Below are 10,559 nucleotides of genomic sequence, written 5' to 3'. Positions count from 1 at the left end.
AAGGGAGTGGTGAGAATGTGGAACAAGCTGCCAGCTGAAGTGGTGAATATGGATATGATTTCAATATTTAATAAAAATTTGGATAGGTACATGAATGGGAGGAGCATGGAGAGCTATGATAAACAGAATAATAGTTTGTCTTGGACTAGATGGACCAGAGGTCCTGTTACTGTGTTGTACTGTTCTATGGTTCTAAGGTCATATGAGAATTACTGTTGAAGATCAAACCTTGTTGAACTTTGCAAGCTGAATAGATTTTGGATTTCTCCCTATAATTATTCTGTCATGATCAACAAATTAATAAATATCTGGATGCTGCTAATGTGAAGATCCAGAACATTGGTTTATAAAAGGACTGTGACTTCATGTGCAGTAGTTACAAAATACTGTAAAATGTTAACTCTTAAAAGAAAGTGGAACGCTGTTAAAACCCCGATAAATTTTCAAATCCATTCAAGTGCAACACATTCCACCATTCTTTTATGGCTGCAGTGTTTCAAGCTCGCATAATACTAAAAATACTTCACATCCTAATTTTCTGTAATGATATAAAAAAAACTGTTGCAAAACACTGGACACATAATAGGATGGCAACAACATGTCTTCAGGCACACATTGTTTTGGTTCAGGTAACAAGTATAACTGACACAAAATTGAACACAGGACAAACTCAACCTACCCGACTGCGGCCTTTGGAGGGTTAATTATTAATGGGAATTTCACAGAACAATTTTAAATACACTATTTATGTGGGTGGATTTTGATAAAATGTCAGAAGAAATCCATTACTCCTATAACCAAGTCTTTCCAATCTTAAAGACCGCAACACAAAAATCAGCCTGCCTTTGGGTCGCAGAAAAATGTGACAGAGAAAATTTGGAAAATAACTTATTTGACAGCAATTAAAGAAACTATCACCCTTTAGGGCCTGTGGGCATGCAATTTACAATAGAAGGTAAGAGTGCCCGTTATTGCATTCACTGGTCTTCATGTACATGCTTGGATGTTGAGATACATGATTAAGTTAATGTCTTAGTTAATTCCAGTATCTGAAGTACCATCATACCTTGAATAAATAATGATGTTGTTTACAGTAATGTCAATGCAAGAAGATGCAGAAAGATGGATAGGGAAATGAGGGATAGTTTTATGAATAGCATATAATTATAAATAATATATGCATCTCTTTCAAAGAAGGAGAACACAGAAACATATGTGAACTAAGAGTTGCTCTGAGATGCAGACGAACACTAGGGTTCAAATAGTTTTCTCCATCAGTTGAATGAACTGGATTAACTATTTGATTTATTGCAATATAGTACATTTCTGATTATCCAAAATGCTTGGGACTGGACCTTTCTCGGATAAGTGGATTTTTTGGATATTCAGGAATTTACTCTAAAGCAGCCCAGTAGCATGGGGAAAATGCTTGTATCGGCTGTCACCGATCCTCAACACCTCCCCATGCAGTCGCCGATCCTGCCCAGGAGCCCGAGGTCCCCATTCCTGCCTGGGAGCCTGAGGTCTCACCCCATCTGTAAGTGGTAGGAGATTGCACAAGGATTGCCCTCCAGAAGAATTTAAGTGACCCCGTTAAAAAGGTATTTGATAGAGTGAGCGGCTCAGCTGAGTGAGGAGAGAGCACAGCTTGGGTGGGCCAGTGGGAAGAGAGCATGGTATTCAATTCAAATTCTGAGAATGTCACAAAGCAATTTATCACAAAGCTGCAGTAACTCATGACAAAAACAAATGGCAATTTATAAATAAATAATCAATGCTGTCCTTTCCCTCAATGTGTAACCTGTGGACAAATATCTCCTTTGTAAAACTGATTCCATGTATCCTTACTTGAGCACGATGGGTAAATTTCTTTTCAACTTTTTTTTCCAAATTGTGACATCATGTCTCATCTGAAAAAATCCTTATGGATATTTGGAATTTCAGTTGATTGGTTTTCGGTTATTTGGAAACGTACTGTACCAGTTCCTTTACTGTAGTTTAGATTTTTGTTTATAATTGCACTACCTACTGTACGAGTGGTCTTACCTGGATACAATGCAGAACAAAGCTTTTACTCTATCTTAATAAACATGACAATAAACAATTCAATCATCCGAGTAAAGTAAAATCTGCTGAAACTACAGTTCTTGTTCATTTGTTGACTTTTTTTTAAAGTTAAACAATTGACTTTAAAGTGTTGGAAAGGACAGAGGAAGGCCCAAATCTTCCATGTACATAGTGGTGACTATTCACTGGAACTTGTCATCCATTCACTCCAAGCAGTCTGCTTGGAGACTTAAATAATTCCCATTGTCAAAACTGGTTCCCCTGATTTTAAAATATGTGAACCAGCTCCTCTATTCAGACAATTTAAACCACTGAGAGGTGAATTACATTTAATACAATAGATTATACATCTAATATCAAGATAATCTTTTGAAATTAGTGGTAATGAGTCCTAAATGCCATGTGATAACATAGCATTTTCCATATTTTCCAAATAAAGGCAATGGAATTAATTTTCTGCCTTACCACAGTAGTGTCCAAACTACTTTGTAAGTTCAGCATATTCTTGGGGCCAGCTCTCAGCACATCGTCAGAGAGGTACAGGACCTTTGTTAACATAAATGACTAGAACAAATTGGGCAGCATTGATAACTTGACCCAAATCATTGATTGTTTGATCTCCCCTTTAAACCAGATATTTATGGATATCTTTGAGACTCTGAAGGCACTTTCATGTGACCAAAATCCCCTGATGTAAAGGAAAAATATTATGACCGTATGAAGCTGTCGGGAGGCCACTTGAAGGCGCATGCGAGGCAAACTTTGTAACCCTCATCCGGGAGGGATAATCGCCGGAGCACTGAGGTCCCCCCGGCACCTGAATGCAGCCGCCTGAAAGCGGCTGCTAAGGGGATGACAGTCAGCTGGCGAGGGCCCCCCTCCCAGCTGCCCTGACCCCCCGGTCTGGGATGTCAGGGCAGGGGCAGCCAGCATGGGCTGTCAGTGCAGGGACTGATATAGCGGTGTGGGTGGGACGCCCCCACACTGACAGCCCGCGCCGGCTGCCCCACAGTGTGAGGACTGATATAGGGCTGTGGGGAGAGAGCGGAGCAGTGGTATAAGTGTGGGGACGTCCCCTCGTTGATAGCCCGTGCCGGCTCTCCCAGCTATGACAGCCAGCCATCCCAACCCTGACAGCCCAAAGGAACAGGAGCCAGAGTGTGGTCTGAGGTGCCTCCCGTGAAGTTGTCCCTTTTCAGATGGCCAGCACTGCGCTTTCAGCACTGCCACCCGAACGACCATTCCACAGGTCTGAATCCGCTTCTGCAGGCGCATTCTTGGCAGAGAATGCACCTGAAGAAACCTTAAGAGACCCATCCATTCTAGGTTTGTTTTCAGAACATTTTAATTAAGCAACACCTTCATTCAGATACATGTATGGTGGAATTGGGATTTGTAGTAAAAGATAAAGCAATATTTGTTTTATTTTGCCCTCATCTGTTGATATTTTAGCAGATCATTAATCAAAAAACAATTGTGGGACATTCATTGAACAATCAACAACAATTCAAGGGCTCCCCCGATCCACTTATTTAAAAATAAAAACAACAGTTCATTTCCCAAAATATTTGGGTCAGGAAATTTGTTAGTTCTCATCTAGGACGTGCTTGCTCCAACACTCACTCCAACTTCTCTATTGGTGGCATTTATAGGCCTTTCCATTGCACTGAGGTGTGTCCAGGTTAGAATAGTATCCAGCTTTAAATAGCAAATAATTAACTCCTCACTTCCAATTCCAAATAGAGCTTACAATGTTGAGTCAGTTACTTTTATCCATCCAAGACTTTTTGGGTAGCTCAAAATGAGGCCACTCATTCGCCATTCCATTTTGTCATCACTGAAGTCTGGGCCATTTCCTCAGATTAAAAACATGCACTGTCAGGAGTCCATAAACTTGGCATCAGTCAAGGGGAAATATTCTTGTAGGGATCATAAAGATTGTTCTTTATCATCCCAAAGATGGCTGGGTGTCATCAGAGATGTCCTGCATGACTTCATTGAACTAACCCACTAGAAATCTTGTGGGAGTTTCAAGATGATCAGGTGAGAACATCATGAAAGATAATTCATCAACGATCTGGATGTAAGAGCTGCGCAGGTGACCGGTAAAGTCATTTTTTAATGTTAATATTTAGATGTGTACTCAAAGGAATTTTCATGTTGGAATCTTTAAAAAATTGCCACTTTTCACATCTATCTCTTCAGGCAGAAGCCTAGTGCCATGAATGGTGAGGGCAAGGCCAGTAATCTGACCTTTTAGGCAAGTGGAGGTTAAATGAATGGCACACTAAATATTTGAAGTTAACGTGGAATTATATTATCTTAGGTTATATAATGGGCTTGGTTACAGGGGTACACACACCACAGTACATTTGGCAAATACTATGACACTAGGACAGAACAAGAGCAGATTCAATGGGCCGAATGTCCTACTTCCATTCCTTTCTCTCATCTTGTGAAGATGTTTGTTTGGAAACACCGAGTATAACATATACGCTAATAATGGAATTAAGATGAATCACAATGGATGTCAGGACAATGTGTGCTTTAACAGTAGTATCTCATTGGCGGAGATGTCACCGCGACTGATCAGTCACGGCAACTCGGGTGACCAAAACACAGCTTGCGTTCTCACCAAGGCGACGCTAGGGTGACGTCTCCATCAGTCGTGGCGACTAATGTTGTCCGCAACTGGGGAGACGTCTCCATGGCATCGCCGCGACCTCTCCTCAGTCTCCTTGGTCTCCAGCAGGTCGCAGCAACGTCGTGGAGACGTCGCAGAGAGGTCCCGGTGATGCCACGGAGATGTTGCGTCAATGCCGCAGAGAGGTCGCAGAGACATCTTCCCCAGTTGCGAACAACATTAATTGCCGCGCCTGATGGAGACATCGCGGAAACCTGCTGGAGACTGGAAAAAGTCTCCAGAAAAATCGAACATGTTTGATTTATTGGCAACTTCCCAGAGACCCGGCTAGTCTCCGCAACCAGCAGAGACTTGAGTGGCCAGCAGGTCTCCACCTAGTCTCCAGGTCAGTGAGATAGGCCCTAAAGGGAAGGGTTTTGGATACATTCAGCCTTGTGCTGGCAGTGCTGCAAACCCCAGATCCATTTGAGTGATGGGTGCCCCTGTTATGAGCCCAAAGGACCCCAAAACCCAGCAGCAATAGACATTCACCAAGACAAGTAGTTACTTAAACAAAAGTTGTTTTTAATTACCTTTAAACATGAAAATAGAATCAATTTTTAACTTACCTCTATTAACTTAACTATCCCAAATTAACCCCCTTCTAATTCTAACCACGTGTATATGATGTGTGTGTGTAAATTTAAGAAAAGTTCTTTGTTTCACAGTTCAATCTCACTTCTCCTTCTTCCAAGTTGTCTGGTTGCAGGCAATTCTTGTACTGTGCACAGAATTTAACATGTATAAAATTCACCAGGCTTTGCTGCTTGAAAGGTAAATGTTTACCACTCAGGAAGGTTTTTGTAGGATTTGCAGAGAGAGATTTGTTGTTCCAGGATTTCCACACCTGAGGTACCACCATTAGTCATCTCAATGTCTCACTGATGAAACTTTCCCCATCAGGGTTCTCCAGATGGTAACCTCTTTCTTTCAGGCTATCACACAGTTCCTTTCTGTTTCACTTATTCCAAGAGAAACATCAGACAGATAGCACTTTCAGCCATCTGCCACTCTGGAACTTTCTGTTTCTCTCTCTCTTCAACTGCCAGGAAGCCCATGTGACTCTCTCACTTGCAAACACCCCAACCTTCTTCAGCAAAAACAGGAGTTATCCTTCTCCTATCTGTTGTCTTAGATAAACAAAACCCAGGAGTGACCTTTGAGCACTCTGTAGGTACTTGCAAACAGCCAGTTTGTCTCCTCCAAGACAATGATCTATTCATTTCATGACATCATTTCAAATAGCACCTACTTGTGAAATGTGCATAGCATTCTCCATAGTTTTTGCAATGTTCCTGAATATGAATTCTTCAATATTTCAAATACGTTCTGTTTTAAAATGTGTGTATGTATGTAACCTACTTTAATTTTACCAAATTCTCCCAAATATATATACTCCATTACACCAGACATTGCAAAATCAAATGTTGGAACAGGAGAGGTTTTGCAAAACAGACTGAAGCTCTGTGACGCCAGGTCACATGGCAAGAGAGGCAGGAGAAAGAAGGCTGGAGGATATTTTGTTGGAGCACAGGGAGGAGAATTAAACCTGTCCTTTGTGAAAAGGCAGGGTAAAAAGGAGTTGAGAAGAAGTCCGTGTGGCTCGCACAGGAGTAAAACAGTAATCTCCAGAAAGAGAGAGAGATACTAGTCTGTACTATATCATAATAGCCTGAATAGGAGAAGGTGAGTCCGCATGGGACACACCCAGTGTTATACCTTTGTGAAACAAAGAGTTGAATTACAGTGACCAGAATAGTTGGTATTATATAATCCAAAACAATAGGGAACAATAGAAATAAGTGGCTTTTGGAAGGGAGACCACTTCCCAACTGCTCCTTTAGAAGTAAAGAGTGCAGGTTCAAAAAGAAAAGAAACTCCAGAACTTTTAAGAGGCTAACAGGGAGTTGAAGATTACCAGTGTGAGAATTTATGAAGAAATCTCTTCCTGGGAAAATAGCTCAACAAGATTTGTGAATTTAGACAGTCTAAGGATTTAATCAGTTAACATTACTGCTTTAAGCAACAATTTAAAATAATGATATTTCATAATCACTTCTGAACTACAATTTAATAGACCAAGTTCAACAAGTCTAAAATACTGGGCCTTAAAACTAACATTTCAGACTCAAGTTTAATCTGAAATAGTTTGGACTTTAATACACACACACACACACACACACACACACACACACACACACACACACACACACACACACACACACACACACACATTTATATAGATACATTCATGCATAGTGGGGTTTAAGTTTAGAGTTAGGTAAGTTTAGAGTTAAGTGAGAACTGTTATGTGATTAATAGTTTAATAAAAAAACTATTATTTTGAATTTACCAATGTCTGGCAAAACTTCCATTGCTGTTCCTGTGTTAGGACTAATGGGTCAGTTAGTTCGTAACAGGTACAGCTTTGGCAGGTTTGGAGCATGGCTGAATTTCCTGGTCAAATGAAATGGTATCAGTCAAGGGGAAATATTCCCCTTGCATGGAAGGGGGAGCCTCGTAGCAAATCTTTGGATCACCCAATAGTTCTGAGACAGTATTAGACATTGCTGTAGTAAAACTTGGCAATAATTAATTGAAAACTGCTTTACATCATGACTTTTAAAATTGATTTATTTGTGGGGGTGACCAGTTTAGTTCACTCCAGGTCTGTCCTGTGATCTTGACCTGAATTCTTGGGTGGAACCACTTTTAGCTACAGCATAAACTCACTTAAGCTAATAAAGCCAATGGTGTAGAAATTTCAGCCCAAATTGTTGTTTATGCACTCACACAATTAAGACTTGGAGATATGATGCTTTCTCATCCTTTACTTCTATGGTATTAGACTAACATGGCTACTGACACACAGGGTTCTAATATATGGAAGGGTGACATCATTGATGTCCACCAGAGGGCGGTCTTATACCCAACATAAATAACTTGTAAAGTTACCTGTTGATCAAAGTGGATCAATGCCAAGATTGTTCCACTTATCCTCTCACTTATTGTGAGAGTCCAACAGAACAGCCAGAGACTTTCCACAGTAAATTCTTCCCTTTACACAAATGTTTGATTTTCCTCTTGTCTATTTGTATTGTGATGGATTCCTTAATAACTGCAATGATCATTAGTTTTTTTTGTGAATTTTAATAACAGTGAAGTAGATAATTTAAGCCCTGATTCCATTTCCTGTCCCAGCTCAGTTTTGGATTGAGCAAAATATGGCAAGGCTAATCTGGCAGTGCATCTGTCATTCCCTCAGTCCCAATCATACTTTAACCTGAAAGACACAACCAAGCTTCCGCAGGCTTCAGCTGCATTTGGGCTTTTTGAAATACCATATAATTTTCTGCTGCATGTCAGCTGCTGGCTATTATTTTAATGAATGTCTGTCGGATGAAGTGACAGAAAGCAGATGTCTGAGAAGACCACAACCCTGAGGTTTTTTCTTAGCACACCAGAATAATTAGAAGGCAGCCATTTCTCACAAATCTGTCAGAAAATAACCACATGGAAAGTTAAACTTGGTAAAACTATTCTATCAACTTCACTGAATAATCTTACGTACTGCTTTTATTTTCTTTTAAAAGTATTGTTAAATATTGTCACATTGAGGAACTCATCAGACTATTCATTTTGTCATAGTGTTTTGGTAGAATAGCTAAGATGAGCTTGTGGTCATAGTATGTCTATCTAGACCGTGCAAGCAATTGGTGACTTTCATTACAAATCTGTAACCAACTCGCTGACTAATCCCAACTATTCTTCCACCAATACACTCGAATCTGACACTGTTTAGTAAATTTGGGACAGAATAGTGGAATGACTTGTAAAGCAGCTGCGACACAGCTCCAGTAACCTGGCTTCCATCCTGTGCTGGTTTATCAATTTGCTCATTATCCCTGTAAATACATTTCCTCCACGTGCTCCAGTTTTACTCCCCCATCTATTAGGCATGTGGATTTGAAGGTTAATTGGTCATCATAAATTGCTTCTGACACGCAGGTGTGGTAGAATCTGGGAGATATTGAAGGAAATGCAGGGAAAATAAAATAGAGTTAGTGTATAATTCGGATAAACTAATGTTTGATGGTTAGTGCAAACTTAATGTGTGTCTGCCATTTGACTTTTTAAATTGAATTGGTTATTATTATCAGGTTTGTGTGCTTTTTCGACAGATTTATACATACTTAAGTAACCTTGTAGTACAAAATAAAACAAGTGCAGCGTATTGTATTGCAGAGAAAAAAAGTTCAGCTAAAACAGTTCATGGATATCATAATTTTACTGATGAGAATTTCATTCAATCATCTGATATCACCGGGGAAGAAATTGTCCTTGAATCTGGTGGTGTGTGTTTTCAAAGTCACGTATTTTCTGCCTGAGATTGAAGAGAAGAGGATGTGACTGGGGTAGGAAGGGTCTTTAATGTGTTCTCTGCCTGTATAATGTGCCATCTGGAGATGTGCTCAGCAACAGACCAGGAAAATGTTTATCTTTATCTCCTGGTGGCCTATCTTTACCAGAAAAGTAGTATTTTATTTTCTAAACTATCCAAGCCTTGAGGAATAAGAGGAGAATTACCAAAGGGATGTACGTCACTAACTGCCGTTAAATGGGCTAAACTGGAAAGAGTTTGTGTGAACATCAGCCAAGGACGGAATGAGACTTTGCTGCGATGTCCTCTATTGTCCCTGCCGAAATGCAGGTGAGCTTTAAAATTGCTCAGCTGGTTGAGATCCCAGAGAGCAGTTGCTGATCATGAACTTATAACTCAGCATGTGTTAAGTGAAGAAAATCTTGAATTCAAAGCTATGACAGGAAATCCTACACCCTCAATTTTCCTTGATTTTTTCACAAAACTGACCATAGTTTCTTTGGCAAGTGATGTATTTTGAAGGTTCTGGTATCATGAAAAAACATTGCATTAAATTCTTTCCTTCCTTTAGTTTCTAATTTTTCTTATTTCTATCTTTCATTTTCCCAACTCACCTATATTCTGATCAGCAAGATTCAATGTCTTTGTAGTTCAAAATACACCACAGAGGATTCTCAACGAGATTGCCAGTAGAAATCTCTCCATCTGTTTATTCAAGCAAATAAAAATGGATGATCCATCTTGAAGAATGTATTTCCAGAAGTTTTCATATGTACAATTTACATAAAATATATCTCAATTTCAAACAGGTCATTGGAGTAATTGATAAGCTCTGATCAATGTAGAGTTTGTGTTTTATAGGAATCTGAAAGCAGCATGGGCATAATTGAAAGGTAACAGGCAAAACAGGTTTGAGCTCATTATCTGAGGCAAATCTGTTGAAATTGGTAGGGAAAAAAATTACCAAGTGGGGTTTCAAACACTGGATAAGGGAGTTGTGCAAGTATTCCTGAATTTCATACCTTCTGACACAGCCTGAGACTCCAGCCATAGAATGTGGTGTAAAGAGTAGAAGAACAAGTGTTGGCACATTCCACGCGTACATCATTTCTCTCAGGAGTTGTATAACAGGCTGTTGCATGCTGCAGAGTGAGGCTAAAGGGTTCAGCTACTGGTGCATTTTCTGCATAATATCAACATACTTTCCTCAGTGCTGCATAAACATTCACCCATTTTGACTCCTCCACTGTTGGATGCTTTTCTTTAATTTTGACATGATTCAATTTGTTTTGAATAAAGCAGAATTAGCTCCAGATCTCAATAATGAATGCATTGTTTTTTCTTAAATTTAATGTTGGAGTTATCTAAATGTTGCCCTTCAGAGTTCGCTAATGTTAATATATCATTTGTGATGTATCATTCAAAGAA

Source organism: Narcine bancroftii, chromosome 1 (genome assembly GCF_036971445.1).
Source record: "Narcine bancroftii isolate sNarBan1 chromosome 1, sNarBan1.hap1, whole genome shotgun sequence".
NCBI classification, from domain to species: domain Eukaryota; kingdom Metazoa; phylum Chordata; class Chondrichthyes; order Torpediniformes; family Narcinidae; genus Narcine; species Narcine bancroftii.
This window is presented reverse-complemented; position numbering follows the sequence as displayed.